The following is a 20,867-nucleotide window of genomic DNA, read 5'->3' as shown; positions in this document are numbered from 1 at the left end:
ATGTACAGTATATTATGTTTTTGGTGAAATTTGATATTTTATGTACAGTATATAAGATATATTTGGTGAAATTTTATATTTTATAAACAGTATATATTGTATATTTTGTGTACTTTCATATTTTATGTACAGTGTATAGAATATATTTGGTGACATTTGATATTTTATGTACAGTATGTAATATAAATTTGTTGAAATTTGATATTTTATGTACAGTATGTAATATATATTTGGTGTACTTTCATATTTTAAGTACAGTATAAAATATATACTTGATGTAGTTTCATATTTTATGTACAGAATATAATATATATTTGTTGAAATTTGTTATTTTATGTACAGTATATAATATATATTTGGTGAAATTTGATATTATAGGTACAGTATATAATATATATTTGGTGAAATTTGATATTTTTTGAACTGTATATAATATATATTTGGTGAAATTTCATACTTTATGTACAGTATAAAACATATATTTGGTGAAATTTGATATTTTATGTACAGTATATAATATATATTAGGTGTACTTTCATATTTTATGTGCAGTATAAAATATATACTTGATGTACTTTCATATTTTATGTAAGAAAATAATACATATTTGTTGAAATTTGATATTTTATGTACAGTATATAATTTATATTTGGTGCAATTTTATATTTTATGTACTCTATATCATATATATTTGGTGTACTTACCAGTTTTATGTACAGTATATAATATATATTTGGTGAAATTTGATATTATAGGTACAGTATATAATATATATTTGGTGAAATTTGATATTTTACTTACAGTATATAATATATATTTGCTGTATTTTCATATTTTATGTACAGTATATAATATATATTTGGTGACATTTGATATTTTATGAACAATATGTAAGATATGTTTGTTGAAATTTGAAATTTTGTGTACAGTATATAATTTATATTTGGTGAAATTTGATGTTATAAGTACAGTATATAATATATATTTGGTGAAATTTGATATTTTATGTACAGTATATAATATATATTTGGTGAAATTTGATATTTTATGTACAGTATATAAGATATATTTGGTGAAATTTAATATTTTATATACTATATATATATTTGGTGTACTTTCCTATTTTATGTACATATATAGTATATATTTGGTGAAATTCGATATTTTTTGCACAGTACATAGTAGATATTTGGTGAAATTTGATATTATATGTACAGTATATAGTATACTTTGGGTTAAATTTCATATTTTGTGTACAGTATATAATATATATTTGGTGAAATTTGATATTTTATGTACAGTACATAATATATATTTCGTGAAATTTGATATTTTATATACAGTATGTAATATATATTTGGTGTACTTTCATATTTTATGTACAGTATAAAATATATACCTGATGTACTTTCAAGTTTTATGTGCAGTATATAATAAATATTTGGGGTGCTTACTTATTTTATGTACAGTATATAATACATATTTTGTGAAATTTGATATTTCATCTACTGTATATAAGATATAGTTGGTGAAATTTGATATTTTATCTACAGTATATGATATATAATTGGTGTACTTTCATATTTTACTTGCAGTTTATAACACATATTTGGTGTACTTTCATATTTTATGTACAGTATATAGTATATATTTGTTGACATTTGATATTTTATGTACGGTATATAATATATATTTGTTGAAATTTGATATTTTATGTAAAGTATATAATATATATTTGGTGAAATTTTATATTTTATGTACACTAGATACTATATATTTGGTGTACTTTCATATTTTATGTACAGTACATAGTATATATTTGGTGACATTTGATATTTTATGTACAATATATAAGATATGTTTGTTGAAATTTGATATTTTATGTAGAGTATATAATATATATTTGGTGAAATTTGATATTTTATGTACAGTATATAATATATATTTGGTGAAATTTGATAATTTAGGTACAGTATAAAAGATATATTTGTTGAAATTTGATATTTTATGTACAGTATATAATATATATTTGGTGAAATTTGATATTTCACCCACAGTATATAATATATATTTGATGAAATTTGAGATTTTATGTACGGTATATGATATATATTTGGTGTACTTTCATATTTTACTTATAGTATATAATATATATTTGGTGTACTTTGATATTTTATGCACAGTATATAATATATATTGGTGTAGTTTCATACTTTATGTAGAGTATATAGTATATAATTGCTGAAATTTGATATTTTATATACAGTATATAATATGTATTTTGTGTAATCTGATATTATATTTAAAGTATATAATATATATTTGGTGAAATTTTATATTTTATATAAAGTATATAACATATATTTGGTGTAATTTCATATTTTATGTACAGTATATAGTATATATTTGGTGACATTTGATATTTTATGTACAGTATATAATATATATTTGCTGAAATTTGATATTTTATTTACAGTAAATAATATATATTTGGTGAAATTTTATATTTTATGTACAGTGTATAATATATATTTGGTGTCCTTTCATATTTTATGTACAGTATATAGTATATAGTTGGTGACATTAAATATTTTATGTACAGTAGATAATATATATTTGTTGAAATTTGACATTTTATATACAGTATATAATATATATTTGGTGAAATTTTATATTTTACTTACAGTATATAATATATATTTGGTGTATTTTCATATTTTATGTACAGTATAAAATATATATATGGTGACATTTGATATTTTATCAACAATATGTAAGATATGTTTGTTGAAATTTGATATTTTATGTACAGTATATAATATATATTTGGTGAAATTTGATATTATAGGTACAGTATATAATATATATTTGGTGAAATTTGATATTTTATGTACGGTATATAATATATATTTGGTGAAATTTGATATTTTATGTACAGTATATAATATATATTTGGTGAAATTTGACATTTTACGGACAGTATATATATATTTGGTGTACTTTCATATTTTATGTACAGTATATAGTATATATTTGGTGAAATTTGATATTTTTTGCACAGTATATAGCAGATATTTGGTGAAATTTGATATTATATGTACAGTATATAATATACTTTGGGTTAAATTTGATATTTTGTCTACATTATATAATATATATTTGGTGAAATTTGATATTTTATGTACAGTATGTAATATATACTTGGTGAAATTTGATATTTTATATACAGTATTTAATATATATTTGGTGTACTTTCATATTTTATGTACAGTATAAAATATATTCTTGATGTACTTTAATATTTTATGTACAGCAAATAATACATATTTGTTGTATTTTGATATTTTATATACAGTATATAATATATATTTGGCGAAATTTGATATTAATTGTACAGTATATAATATATATTTGGTGAAATTTGATATTTTATGTGCAGTATATAAAATATATTTGGTGAAATTTGATATTTTATGTACAGTATATAATATATATTTGGTGTACTTTCATATTTTATGTACAGTATAAAATATATACTTGATGTACTTTCAAGTTTTATGTGCAGTATATAATAAATATTTGGGGTTCCTTCATATTTTATGTACAGTATATAATATATATTTTGTGAAATTTAATATTTCATCTACTGTATATAAGATATCGTTGGTGAAATTTGATATTTTATGTACAGTATATGATATATAATTGGTGTACTTTCATATTTTACTTGCAGTATATAATACCTATTTGGTGTACTTTGATATTTTATGTACAGTGCATAATATATAGGTGTAGTTTCATATTTTATGTACAGTATATGGTATATAATTCCTGAAATTTGATATTATATGTACAGTATATGATATGTATTTGGTGTAACTTGATATTATATGTACAATATATAATATGTATTTGGTGAAATTTTATATTTTATGTACAGTATATAATATATGTTTGGTGTACTTTCATATTTTATGTACAGTATATAGTATATATTAGGTGAAATTTGATTTTTTATGTACATTATATAACAGATATTTGGTGAAATGTGATATTATATGTACAGTATATTATGTTTTTGGTGAAATTTGATATTTTATGTACAGTATATAAGATATATTTGGTGAAATTTTATATTTTATAAACAGTATATATTGTATATTTTGTGTACTTTCATATTTTATGTACAGTGTATAGAATATATTTGGTGACATTTGATATTTTATGTACAGTATGTAATATAAATTTGTTGAAATTTGATATTTTATGTACAGTATGTAATATATATTTGGTGTACTTTCATATTTTAAGTACAGTATAAAATATATACTTGATGTAGTTTCATATTTTATGTACAGAATATAATATATATTTGTTGAAATTTGTTATTTTATGTACAGTATATAATATATATTTGGTGAAATTTGATATTATAGGTACAGTATATAATATATATTTGGTGAAATTTGATATTTTTTGAACTGTATATAATATATATTTGGTGAAATTTCATACTTTATGTACAGTATAAAACATATATTTGGTGAAATTTGATATTTTATGTACAGTATATAATATATATTAGGTGTACTTTCATATTTTATGTGCAGTATAAAATATATACTTGATGTACTTTCATATTTTATGTAAGAAAATAATACATATTTGTTGAAATTTGATATTTTATGTACAGTATATAATTTATATTTGGTGCAATTTTATATTTTATGTACTCTATATCATATATATTTGGTGTACTTACCAGTTTTATGTACAGTATATAATATATATTTGGTGAAATTTGATATTATAGGTACAGTATATAATATATATTTGGTGAAATTTGATATTTTACTTACAGTATATAATATATATTTGCTGTATTTTCATATTTTATGTACAGTATATAATATATATTTGGTGACATTTGATATTTTATGAACAATATGTAAGATATGTTTGTTGAAATTTGAAATTTTGTGTACAGTATATAATTTATATTTGGTGAAATTTGATGTTATAAGTACAGTATATAATATATATTTGGTGAAATTTGATATTTTATGTACAGTATATAATATATATTTGGTGAAATTTGATATTTTATGTACAGTATATAAGATATATTTGGTGAAATTTAATATTTTATATACTATATATATATTTGGTGTACTTTCCTATTTTATGTACATATATAGTATATATTTGGTGAAATTCGATATTTTTTGCACAGTACATAGTAGATATTTGGTGAAATTTGATATTATATGTACAGTATATAGTATACTTTGGGTTAAATTTCATATTTTGTGTACAGTATATAATATATATTTGGTGAAATTTGATATTTTATGTACAGTACATAATATATATTTCGTGAAATTTGATATTTTATATACAGTATGTAATATATATTTGGTGTACTTTCATATTTTATGTACAGTATAAAATATATACCTGATGTACTTTCAAGTTTTATGTGCAGTATATAATAAATATTTGGGGTGCTTACTTATTTTATGTACAGTATATAATACATATTTTGTGAAATTTGATATTTCATCTACTGTATATAAGATATAGTTGGTGAAATTTGATATTTTATCTACAGTATATGATATATAATTGGTGTACTTTCATATTTTACTTGCAGTTTATAACACATATTTGGTGTACTTTCATATTTTATGTACAGTATATAGTATATATTTGTTGACATTTGATATTTTATGTACGGTATATAATATATATTTGTTGAAATTTGATATTTTATGTAAAGTATATAATATATATTTGGTGAAATTTTATATTTTATGTACACTAGATACTATATATTTGGTGTACTTTCATATTTTATGTACAGTACATAGTATATATTTGGTGACATTTGATATTTTATGTACAATATATAAGATATGTTTGTTGAAATTTGATATTTTATGTAGAGTATATAATATATATTTGGTGAAATTTGATATTTTATGTACAGTATATAATATATATTTGGTGAAATTTGATAATTTAGGTACAGTATAAAAGATATATTTGTTGAAATTTGATATTTTATGTACAGTATATAATATATATTTGGTGAAATTTGATATTTCACCCACAGTATATAATATATATTTGATGAAATTTGAGATTTTATGTACGGTATATGATATATATTTGGTGTACTTTCATATTTTACTTATAGTATATAATATATATTTGGTGTACTTTGATATTTTATGCACAGTATATAATATATATTGGTGTAGTTTCATACTTTATGTAGAGTATATAGTATATAATTGCTGAAATTTGATATTTTATATACAGTATATAATATGTATTTTGTGTAATCTGATATTATATTTAAAGTATATAATATATATTTGGTGAAATTTTATATTTTATATAAAGTATATAACATATATTTGGTGTAATTTCATATTTTATGTACAGTATATAGTATATATTTGGTGACATTTGATATTTTATGTACAGTATATAATATATATTTGCTGAAATTTGATATTTTATTTACAGTAAATAATATATATTTGGTGAAATTTTATATTTTATGTACAGTGTATAATATATATTTGGTGTCCTTTCATATTTTATGTACAGTATATGGTATATAGTTGGTGACATTAGATATTTTATGTACAGTAGATAATATATATTTGTTGAAATTTGACATTTTATATACAGTATATAATATATATTTGGTGAAATTTTATATTTTACTTACAGTATATAATATATATTTGGTGTATTTTCATATTTTATGTACAGTATATAATATATATATGGTGACATTTGATATTTTATCAACAATATGTAAGATATGTTTGTTGAAATTTGATATTTTATGTACAGTATATAATATATATTTGGTGAAATTTGATATTATAGGTACAGTATATAATATATATTTGGTGAAATTTGATATTTTATGTACGGTATATAATATATATTTGGTGAAATTTGATATTTTATGTACAGTATATAATATATATTTGGTGAAATTTGACATTTTATGTACAGTATATATATATTTGGTGTACTTTCATATTTTATGTACAGTATATAGTATATATTTGGTGAAATTTGATATTTTTTGCACAGTATATAGCAGATATTTGGTGAAATTTGATATTATATGTACAGTATATAATATACTTTGGGTTAAATTTGATATTTTGTCTACATTATATAATATATATTTGGTGAAATTTGATATTTTATGTACAGTATATAATATATACTTGGTGAAATTTGATAGTTTATATACAGTATTTAATATATATTTGGTGTACTTTCATATTTTATGTACAGTATAAAATATATACTTGATGTACTTTCATATTTTATGTACAGCAAATAATACATATTTGTTGTATTTTGATATTTTATATACAGTATATAATGTATATTTGGTGAAATTTGATATTAATTGTACAGTATATAATATATATTTGGTGAAATTTGATATTTTATGTACAGTATATAAAATATATTTGGTGAAATTTGATATTTTATGTACAGTATATAATATATATTTGGTGTACTTTCATATTTTATGTACAGTATAAAATATATACTTGATGTACTTTCAAGTTTTATGTGCAGTATATAATAAATATTTGGGGTTCCTTCATATTTTATGTACAGTATATAATATATATTTTGTGAAATTTGATATTTCATCTACTGTATATAAGATATCGTTGGTGAAATTTGATATTTTATGTACAGTATATGATATATAATTGGTGTACTTTCATATTTTACTTGTAGTATATAATACCTATTTGGTGTACTTTGATATTTTATGTACAGTGCATAATATATAGGTGTAGTTTCATATTTTATGTACAGTATATGGTATATAATTCCTGAAATTTGATATTATATGTACAGTATATGATATGTATTTGGTGTAATTTGATATTATATGTACAATATATAGTATGTATTTGGTGAAATTTTATATTTTATGTACAGTATATAATATATATTTGGTGTACTTTCATATTTTATGTACAGTATATAGTATATATTAGGTGAAATTTGATTTTTTATGTACATTATATAACAGATATTTGGTGAAATGTGATATTATATGTACAGTATATTATGTTTTTGGTGAAATTTGATATTTTATGTACAGTATATAAGATATATTTGGTGAAATTTTATATTTTATAAACAGTATATATTGTATATTTTGTGTACTTTCATATTTTATGTACAGTGTAGAGAATATATTTGGTGACATTTGATATTTTATGTACAGTATGTAATATAAATTTGTTGAAATTTGATATTTTATGTACAGTATGTAATATATATTTGGTGTACTTTCATATTTTAAGTACAGTATAAAATATATACTTGATGTAGTTTCATATTTTATGTACAGAAAATAATATATATTTGTTGAAATTTCTTATTTTATGTACAGTATATAATATATATTTGGTGAAATTTGATATTATAGGTACAGTATATAATATATATTTGGTGAAATTTGATATTTTTTGAACTGTATATAATATATATTTGGTGAAATTTCATACTTTATGTACAGTATAAAACATATATTTGGTGAAATTTGATATTTTATGTACAGTATATAATATATATTTGGTGTACTTTCATATTTTATGTGCAGTATAAAATATATACTTGATGTACTTTCATATTTTATGTAAGAAAATAATACATATTTGTTGAAATTTGATATTTTATGTACAGTATATAATTTATATTTGGTGCAATTTTCTGTTTTATGTACTCTATATCATATATATTTGGTGTACTTCCCAGTTTTATGTACAGTATATAATATATATTTGGTGAAATTTGATATTATAGGTACAGTATATAATATATATTTGGTGAAATTTGATATTTTACTTACAGTATATAATATATATTTGCTGTATTTTCATATTTTATGTACAGTATATAATATATATTTGGTTACATTTGATATTTTATGAACAATATGTAAGATATGTTTGTTGAAATTTGAAATTTTGTGTACAGTATATAATATATATTTGGTGAAATTTGATGTTATAAGTACAGTATATAATATATATTTGGTGAAATTTGATATTTAATGTACAGTATATAATATATATTTGGTGAAATTTGATATTTTATGTACAGTATATAAGATATATTTGGTGAAATTTGATATTTTATATACTATATATATATTTGGTGTACTTTCCTATTTTATGTACATATATAGTATATATTTGGTGAAATTCGATATTTTTTGCACAGTACATAGTAGATATTTGGTGAAATTTGATATTATATGTACAGTATATAGTATACTTTGGGTTAAACTTGATATTTTGTGTACAGTATATAATATATATTTGGTGAAATTTGATATTTTATGTACAGTATATAATATATATTTCGTGAAATTTGATATTTTATATACAGTATGTAATATATATTTGGTGTACTTTCATATTTTATGTACAGTATAAAATATATACTTGATGTACTTTCATATTTTATGTACAGCAAATAATACATATTTGTTGAAATTTGATATTTTATATACAGTATATAATATATATTTGGCGAAATTTGATATTAATTGTACACTATATAATATATATTTGGTGAAATTTGATATTTTATGTACAGTATATAAAATATATTTGGTGAAATTTGATATTTTATGTACAGTATATAATATATATTTGGTGTACTTTCATATTTTATGTACAGTATAAAATATATACCTGATGTACTTTCAAGTTTTATGTGCATTATATAATAAGTATTTGGGGTACCTTCATAGTTTATGTACAGTATATAATATATATTTTGTGAAATTTGATATTTCATCTACTGTATATAAGATATAGTTGTTGAAATTTGATATTTTATGTACAGCATATGATATATAATTGGTGTACTTTCATATTTTACTTGCAGTATATAATACATATTTGGTGTACTTTGATATTTTATGTACAGTGCATAATATATAGGTGTAGTTTCATATTTTATGTACAGTATATGGTATATAATTCCTGAAATTTGATATTATATGTACAGTATATGATATGTATTTGGTGTAATTTGATATTATATGTACAATATATAATATGTATTTGGTGAAATTTTATATTTTATGTACAGTATATAATATATATTTGGTGTACTTTCATATTTTATGTACAGTATATTGTATATATTAGGTGAAATTTGATTTTTTATGTACATTATATAACAGATATTTGGTGAAATGTGATATTATATGTACAGTATATTATGTTTTTGGTGAAATTTGATATTTTATGTACAGTATATAAGATATATTTGGTGAAATTTTATATTTTATAAACAGTATATATTGTATATTTTGTGTACTTTCATATTTTATGTACAGTGTATAGAATATATTTGGTGACATTTGATATTTTATGTACAGTATGTAATATAAATTTGTTGAAATTTGATATTTTATGTACAGTATGTAATATATATTTGGTGTATTTTCATATTTTAAGTACAGTATAAAATATATACTTGATGTAGTTTCATATTTTATGTACAGAAAATAATATATATTTGTTGAAATTTGTTATTTTATGTACAGTATATAATATATATTTGGTGAAATTTGATATTATAGGTACAGTATATAATATATATTTGGTGAAATTTGATATTTTTTGAACTGTATATAATATATATTTGGTGAAATTTCATACTTTATGTACAGTATAAAACATATATTTGGTGAAATTTGATATTTTATGTACTGTATATAATATATATTTGGTGTACTTTCATATTTTATGTGCAGTATAAAATATATACTTGATGTACTTTCATATTTTATGTAAGAAAATAATACATATTTGTTGAAATTTGATATTTTATGTACAGTATATAATTTATATTTGGTGCAATTTTCTGTTTTATGTACTCTATATCATATATATTTGGTGTACTTACCAGTTTTATGTACAGTATATAATATATATTTGGTGAAATTTGATATTATAGGTACAGTATATAATATATATTTGGTGAAATTTGATATTTTACTTACAGTATATAATATATATTTGCTGTATTTTCATATTTTATGTACAGTATATAATATATATTTGGTGACATTTGATATTTTATGAACAATATGTAAGATATGTTTGTTGAAATTTGAAATTTTGTGTACAGTATATAATATATTTTTGGTGAAATTTGATGTTATAAGTACAGTATATAATATATATTTGGTGAAATTTGATATTTAATGTACAGTATATAATATATATTTGGTGAAATTTGATATTTTATGTACAGTATATAAGATATATTTGGTGAAATTTGATATTTTATGTACAGTATATAAGATATATTTGGTGAAATTTGATATTTTATATACTATATATATATTTGGTGTACTTTCCTATTTTATGTACATATATAGTATATATTTGGTGAAATTCGATATTTTTTGCACAGTACATAGTAGATATTTGGTGAAATTTGATATTATATGTACAGTATATAGTATACTTTGGGTTAAATTTGATATTTTGTGTACAGTATATAATATGTATTTGGTGAAATTTGATATTTTATGTACAGTATATAATATATATTTCGTGAAATTTGATATTTTATATACAGTATGTAATATATATTTGGTGTACTTTCATATTTTATGTACAGTATAAAATATGTACCTGATGTACTTTCAAGTTTTATGTGCAGTATATAATAAATATTTGGGGTGCTTACTTATTTTATGTACAGTATATAATACATATTTTGTGAAATTTGATATTTCATCTACTGTATATAAGATATAGTTGGTGAAATTTGATATTTTATCTACAGTATATGATATATAATTGGTGTACTTTCATATTTTACTTGTAGTATATAATACCTATTTGGTGTACTTTGATATTTTATGTACAGTGCATAATATATAGGTGTAGTTTCATATTTTATGTACAGTATATGGTATATAATTCCTGAAATTTGATATTATATGTACAGTATATGATATGTATTTGGTGTAATTTGATATTATATGTACAATATATAATATGTATTTGGTGAAATTTTATATTTTATGTACAGTATGTAATATATATTTGGTGTACTTTCATATTTTATGTACAGTATATAGTATATATTAGGTGAAATTTGATTTTTTATGTACATTATATAACAGATATTTGGTGAAATGTGATATTATATGTACAGTATATTATGTTTTTGGTGAAATTTGATATTTTATGTACAGTATATAAGATATATTTGGTGAAATTTTATATTTTATAAACAGTATATATTGTATATTTTGTGTACTTTCATATTTTATGTACAGTGTATAGAATATATTTGGTGACATTTGATATTTTATGTACAGTATGTAATATAAATTTGTTGAAATTTGATATTTTATGTACAGTATGTAATATATATTTGGTGTACTTTCATATTTTAAGTACAGTATAAAATATATACTTGATGTAGTTTCATATTTTATGTACAGAAAATAATATATATTTGTTGAAATTTGTTATTTTATGTACAGTATATAATATATATTTGGTGAAATTTGATATTATAGGTACAGTATATAATATATATTTGGTGAAATTTGATATTTTTTGAACTGTATATAATATATATTTGGTGAAATTTCATACTTTATGTACAGTATAAAACATATATTTGGTGAAATTTGATATTTTATGTACAGTATATAATATATATTTGGTGTACTTTCATATTTTATGTGCAGTATAAAATATATACTTGATGTACTTTCATATTTTATGTAAGAAAATAATACATATTTGTTGAAATTTGATATTTTATGTACAGTATATAATTTATATTTGGTGCAATTTTATATTTTATGTACTCTATATCATATATATTTGGTGTACTTACCAGTTTTATGTACAGTATATAATATATATTTGGTGAAATTTGATATTATAGGTACAGTATATAATATATATTTGGTGAAATTTGATATTTTACTTACAGTAAAATATATATTTGCTGTATTTTCATATTTTATGTACAGTATATAATATATATTTGGTGACATTTGATATTTTATGAACAATATGTAAGATATGTTTGTTGAAATTTGAAATTTTGTGTACAGTATATAATATATATTTGGTGAAATTTGATGTTATAAGTACAGTATATAATATATATTTGGTGAAATTTGATATTTAATGTACAGTATATAATATATATTTGGTGAAATTTGATATTTTATGTACAGTTTATAAGATATATTTGGTGAAATTTGATATTTTATATACTATATATATATTTGGTGTACTTTCCTATTTTATGTACATATATAGTATATATTTGGTGAAATTCGATATTTTTTGCACAGTACATAGTAGATATTTGGTGAAATTTGATATTATATGTACAGTATATAGTATACTTTTGGTTAAATTTGATATTTTATGTACAGTATATAATATATATTTGGTGTACTTTCATATTTTATGTGCAGTATAAAATATATACTTGATGTACTTTCATATTTTATGTAAGAAAATAATACATATTTGTTGAAATTTGATATTTTATGTACAGTATATAATTTATATTTGGTGCAATTTTATATTTTATGTACTCTATATCATATATATTTGGTGTACTTACCAGTTTTATGTACAGTATATAATATATATTTGGTGAAATTTGATATTATAGGTACAGTATATAATATATATTTGGTGAAATTTGATATTTTACTTACAGTAAAATATATATTTGCTGTATTTTCATATTTTATGTACAGTATATAATATATATTTGGTGACATTTGATATTTTATGAACAATATGTAAGATATGTTTGTTGAAATTTGAAATTTTGTGTACAGTATATAATATATATTTGGTGAAATTTGATGTTATAAGTACAGTATATAATATATATTTGGTGAAATTTGATATTTAATGTACAGTATATAATATATATTTGGTGAAATTTGATATTTTATGTACAGTTTATAAGATATATTTGGTGAAATTTGATATTTTATATACTATATATATATTTGGTGTACTTTCCTATTTTATGTACATATATAGTATATATTTGGTGAAATTCGATATTTTTTGCACAGTACATAGTAGATATTTGGTGAAATTTGATATTATATGTACAGTATATAGTATACTTTTGGTTAAATTTGATATTTTGTGTACAGTATATAATATATATTTGGTGAAATTTGATATTTTATGTACAGTATATAATATATATTTCGTGAAATTTGATATTTTATATACAGTATGTAATATATATTTGGTGTACTTTCATATTTTATGTACAGTATAAAATATATACCTGATGTACTTTCAAGTTTTATGTGCAGTATATAATAAATATTTGGGGTGCTTACTTATTTTATGTACAGTATATAATACATATTTTGTGAAATTTGATATTTCATCTACTGTATATAAGATATCGTTGGTGAAATTTGATATTTTATCTACAGTATATGATATATAATTGGTGTACTTTCATATTTTACTTGCAGTTTATAACACATATTTGGTGTACTTTCATATTTTTTGTACAGTATATAGTATATATTTGTTGACATTTGATATTTTATGTACGGTATATAATATATATTTGTTGAAATTTGATATTTTATGTAAAGTATATAATATATATTGGGTGAAATTTTATATTTTATGTACACTAGATACTATATATTTGGTGTACTTTCATATTTTATGTACAGTACATAGTATATATTTGGTGACATTTGATATTTTATGTACAATATATAAGATATGTTTGTTGAAATTTGATATTTTATGTACAGTATATAATATATATTTGGTGAAATTTGATATTTTATGTACAGTATATAATATATATTTGGTGAAATTTGATAATTTAGGTACAGTATAAAAGATATATTTGGTGAAATTTGATATTTTATGTACAGTATATAATATATATTTGGTGAAATTTGATATTTCACACACAGTATATAATATATATTTGATGAAATTTGAGATTTTATGTACGGTATATGATATATATTTGGTGTACTTTCATATTTTACTTATAGTATATAATATATATTTGGTGTACTTTGATATTTTATGCACAGTATATAATATATATTGGTGTAGTTTCATACTTTATGTAGAGTATATAGTATATAATTGCTGAAATTTGATATTTTATATACAGTATATAATATGTATTTTGTGTAATCTGATATTATATGTAAAGTATATAATATATATTTGGTGAAATTTTATATTTTATATAAAGTATATAACATATATTTGGTGTAATTTCATATTTTATGTACAGTATATAGTATATATTTGGTGACATTTGATATTTTATGTACAGTATATAATATATATTTGCTGAAATTTGATATTTTATTTACAGTAAATAATATATATTTGGTGAAATTTTATATTTTATGTACAGTGTATAATATATATTTGGTGTACTTTCATATTTTATGTACAGTATATAGTATATAGTTGGTGACATTAGATATTTTATGTACAGTAGATAATATATATTTGTTGAAATTTGACATTTTATATACAGTATATAATATATATTTGGTGAAATTTTATATTTTACTTACAGTATATAATATATATTTGATGTATTTTCATATTTTATGTGCAGTATATAATATATATATGGAGACATTTGATATTTTATCAACAATATGTAAGATATGTTTGTTGAAATTTGATATTTTATGTACAGTATATAATATATATTTGGCCAAATTTGATATTAATTGTACAGTGTATAATATATATTTGGTGAAATTTGATATTTTATGTACAGTATATAAAATATATTTGGTGAAATTTGGTATTTTATGTACAGTATATAATATATATTTGGTGTACTTTCATATTTTATGTACAGTATAAAATATATACTTGATGTACTTTCAAGTTTTATGTGCAGTATATAATAAATATTTGGGGTTCCTTCATATTTTATGTACAGTATATAATATATATTTTGTGAAATTTGATATTTCATCTACTGTATATAAGATATCGTTGGTGAAATTTGATATTTTATGTACAGTATATGATATATAATTGGTGTACTTTCATATTTTACTTGCAGTATATAATACCTATTTGGTGTACTTTGATATTTTATGTACAGTGCATAATATATAGGTGTAGTTTCATATTTTATGTACAGTATATGGTATATAATTCCTGAAATTTGATATTATATGTACAGTATATGATATGTATTTGGTGTAATTTGATATTATATGTACAATATATAATATGTATTTGGTGAAATTTTATATTTTATGTACAGTATATAATATATATTTGGTGTACTTTCATATTTTATGTACAGTATATAGTATATATTAGGTGAAATTTGATTTTTTATGTACATTATATAACAGATATTTGGTGAAATGTGATATTATATGTACAGTATATTATGTTTTTGGTGAAATTTGATATTTTATGTACAGTATATAAGATATATTTGGTGAAATTTTATATTTTATAAACAGTATATATTGTATATTTTGTGTACTTTCATATTTTATGTACAGTGTAGAGAATATATTTGGTGACATTTGATATTTTATGTACAGTATGTAATATAAATTTGTTGAAATTTGATATTTTATGTACAGTATGTAATATATATTTGGTGTACTTTCATATTTTAAGTATAGTATAAAATATATACTTGATGTAGTTTCATATTTTATGTACAGAAAATAATATATATTTGTTGAAATTTCTTATTTTATGTACAGTATATAATATATATTTGGTGAAATTTGATATTATAGGTACAGTATATAATATATATTTGGTGAAATTTGATATTTTTTGAACTGTATATAATATATATTTGGTGAAATTTCATACTTTATGTACAGTATAAAACATATATTTGGTGAAATTTGATATTTTATGTACAGTATATAATATATATTTGGTGTACTTTCATATTTTATGTGCAGTATAAAATATATACTTGATGTACTTTCATATTTTATGTAAGAAAATAATATATATTTGTTGAAATTTAATATTTTATGTACAGTATATAATTTATATTTGGTGCAATTTTATGTTTTATGTACTCTATATCATATATATTTGGTGTACTTACCAGTTTTATGTACAGTATATAATATATATTTGGTGAAATTTGATATTTTATGTACAGTATATTATATATATTTGGTGAAATTTGATATTTTATATACAGTAAGTAATATATACTTGGTGTACTTTCATATTTTATGTACAGTATAAAATACATACTTGATGTAGTTTCATATTTTATGTACAGTAAATAATACATATTTTTTGAAATTTAATATTTTATGTACAGTATATAGTATATATTTGGTGACATTTGATATTTTATGTACAGTATGTAATATAAATTTGTTGAAATTTGATATTTTATGTACAGTATATAATATATCTTTGGTGTACTTTCATATTTTATGCAGAGTATAAAATATATACTTGATGTACTTTCAAGTTTTATGGACAGAATACAATATATATTTGGTGTACTTTCATATTTTATATACAGTATATAATATATATTTTGTGAATTTGGATATTTCATGTACTGTATGTTAGACATAATTGGTGAAATTTGATATTTTCTGTACGGTTGATGATATATAACTTGTGTACTTTCATCTTTTACTTGCAGTATATAATACATATTTGGTGTACTTTGATATTTTATGTACAGTATATAATATATATTTGGTGAAATTTGATATTTTACATACGGTATATAATATATATTTGGTGAAATTTGAGATTTTATGTACAGTATATGATATATATTTGGTGTACTTTCATATTTTACTTACAGTATATAATATATCTTTGGTGTACTTTGATATTTTATGTACAGCATATAATATATATTGGTGTATTTTCATATTTTATGTAGAGTATATAGTATATAATTGCTGAAATTTGATATTTTATGTACAGTATATAATATGTATTTTGTGTAATTTGATATTATATGTACAGTATATAATATATATTTGGTGAAATTTGATATTTTACACACAGTATATAATATATATTTGGTGAAATTTGAGATTTTATTTACGGTATATGATATATATTTGGTGTAATTTCATATTTTACTTACAGTATATAATATATATTTGGTGTACTTTGCTATTTTATGTACAGTATATAATATATATTGGTGTAGTTTCATATTTTATGTAGAGTATATAATACATATTTGGTGAAATTTGGTATTTTATATACAGTATGTAATATATATTTGGTGTACTTTCATATTATATGTACAGTATAAAATATATAATTCTACTTTCATATTTGATGTACAGTAATTAATACATATTTGTTGAAATTTGATATTTTATATACAGTATATAATATATATTTGGTGAAATTTCATATTATATTTACAGTATATAATATATATTTGGTGAAATTTCTTATTTTATGTACAGTATATAATATATATTTGGTGAAATTTGAGATTTTATGTACAGTATGTGATATATATTTGGTGTACTTTCATATTTTACTTACAGTATATAATATATACTTGGTGTACTTTGATATTTTATGTACAGTATATAATATATATTGGTGTAGTTTCATATTTTATGTAGAGTATATAGTATATAATTGCTGAAATTTGATATTTTATATACAGTATATAATATGTATTTTGTGTAATCTGATATTATATGTAAAGTATATAATATATATTTGGTGAAATTTTATATTTTATATACAGTATATAACATATATTTGGTGTAATTTCATATTTTATGTACGGTTTATAGTATATATTTCGTGACATTTGATATTTTATGTACAGTATATAATATATATTTGTTGAAATTTGATATTTTATGTACAGTATATAATATATATTTGCTGAAATTTTATATTTTATGTACAGTGTATAATATATATTTGGTGTACTTTCATATTTTATGTACAGTATATAGTATATATTTGGTGACATTTCATATTTTATGAACAATAGGTAAGATATGTTTGTTGAAATTTGATATTTTATGGACAGTATATAATATATATTGGGTGAAGTTTGATATTATAGGTACAGTATATAATATATATTTGGTGAAATTTGATATTTTATGTACAGTATATAATATATATTTGGTGAAATTTGACATTTTATGTACGGTACATAATATATATTTGCTGTACTTTCATATTTTATGTACAGTATATAGTATATATCTGGTGAAATTTGATATTTTTTGCACAGTATATAGCAGATATTTGGTGAAATTTGATATTATATGTACAGTATATAATATACTTTGGGTTAAATTTGATATTTTATGTACAGTATATAATATATATTTGGTGAAATTTGAGATTTTATGTACAGTATGTGATATATATTTGGTGTACTTTCATATTTTACTTACAGTATATAATATATACTTGGTGTACTTTGATATTTTATGTACAGTATATAATATATATTGGTGTAGTTTCATATTTTATGTAGAGTATATAGTATATAATTGCTGAAATTTGATATTTTATATACAGTATGTAATATGTATTTTGTGTAATCTGATATTATATGTAAAGTATATAATATATATTTGGTGAAATTTTATATTTTATATACAGTATATAACATATATTTGGTGTAATTTCATATTTTATGTACGGTTTATAGTATATATTTCGTGACATTTGATATTTTATGTACAGTATATAATATATATTTGTTGAAATTTGATATTTTATGTACAGTATATAATATATATTTGCTGAAATTTTATATTTTATGTACAGTGTATAATATATATTTGGTGTACTTTCATATTTTATGTACAGTATATAGTATATATTTGGTGACATTTCATATTTTATGAACAATAGGTAAGATATGTTTGTTGAAATTTGATATTTTATGGACAGTATATAATATATATTGGGTGAAGTTTGATATTATAGGTACAGTATATAATATATATTTGGTGAAATTTGATATTTTATGTACAGTATATAATATATATTTGGTGAAATTTGACATTTTATGTACGGTACATAATATATATTTGGTGTACTTTCATATTTTATGTACAGTATATAGTATATATCTGGTGAAATTTGATATTTTTTGCACAGTATATAGCAGATATTTGGTGAAATTTGATATTATATGTACAGTATATAATATACTTTGGGTTAAATTTGATATTTTGTGTACAGTATATAATATATATTTGGTGAAATTTGATATTTTATGTACCGTATATAATATATACTTGGTGAAATTTGATATTTTATATACAGTATTTAATATATATTTGGTGTACTTTCATATTTTATGTACAGTATAAAATACATACTTGATGTACTTTCATATTTTATGTACAGCAAATAATACATATTTGTTGAAATTTGATATTTTATATACAGTATATAATATATATTTGGCGAAATTTGATATTAATTGTACAGTATATAATATATATTTGGTGAAATTTGATATTTTATGTACAGTATATAAAATATATTTGGTGAAATTTGATATTTTATGTACAGTATATAATATATATTTGGTGTACTTTCATATTTTATGTACAGTATAAAATATATACCTGATGTACTTTCAAGTTTTATGTGCAGTATATAATAAATATTTGGGGTGCTTACTTATTTTATGTACAGTATATAATACATATTTTGTGAAATTTGATATTTCATCTACTGTATATAAGATATAGTTGGTGAAATTTGATATTT

The sequence above is a fragment of the Gorilla gorilla genome, chromosome 3 (assembly GCF_029281585.2).
Source record: "Gorilla gorilla gorilla isolate KB3781 chromosome 3, NHGRI_mGorGor1-v2.1_pri, whole genome shotgun sequence".
Lineage (NCBI taxonomy): Eukaryota > Metazoa > Chordata > Mammalia > Primates > Hominidae > Gorilla > Gorilla gorilla.
This window is presented reverse-complemented; position numbering follows the sequence as displayed.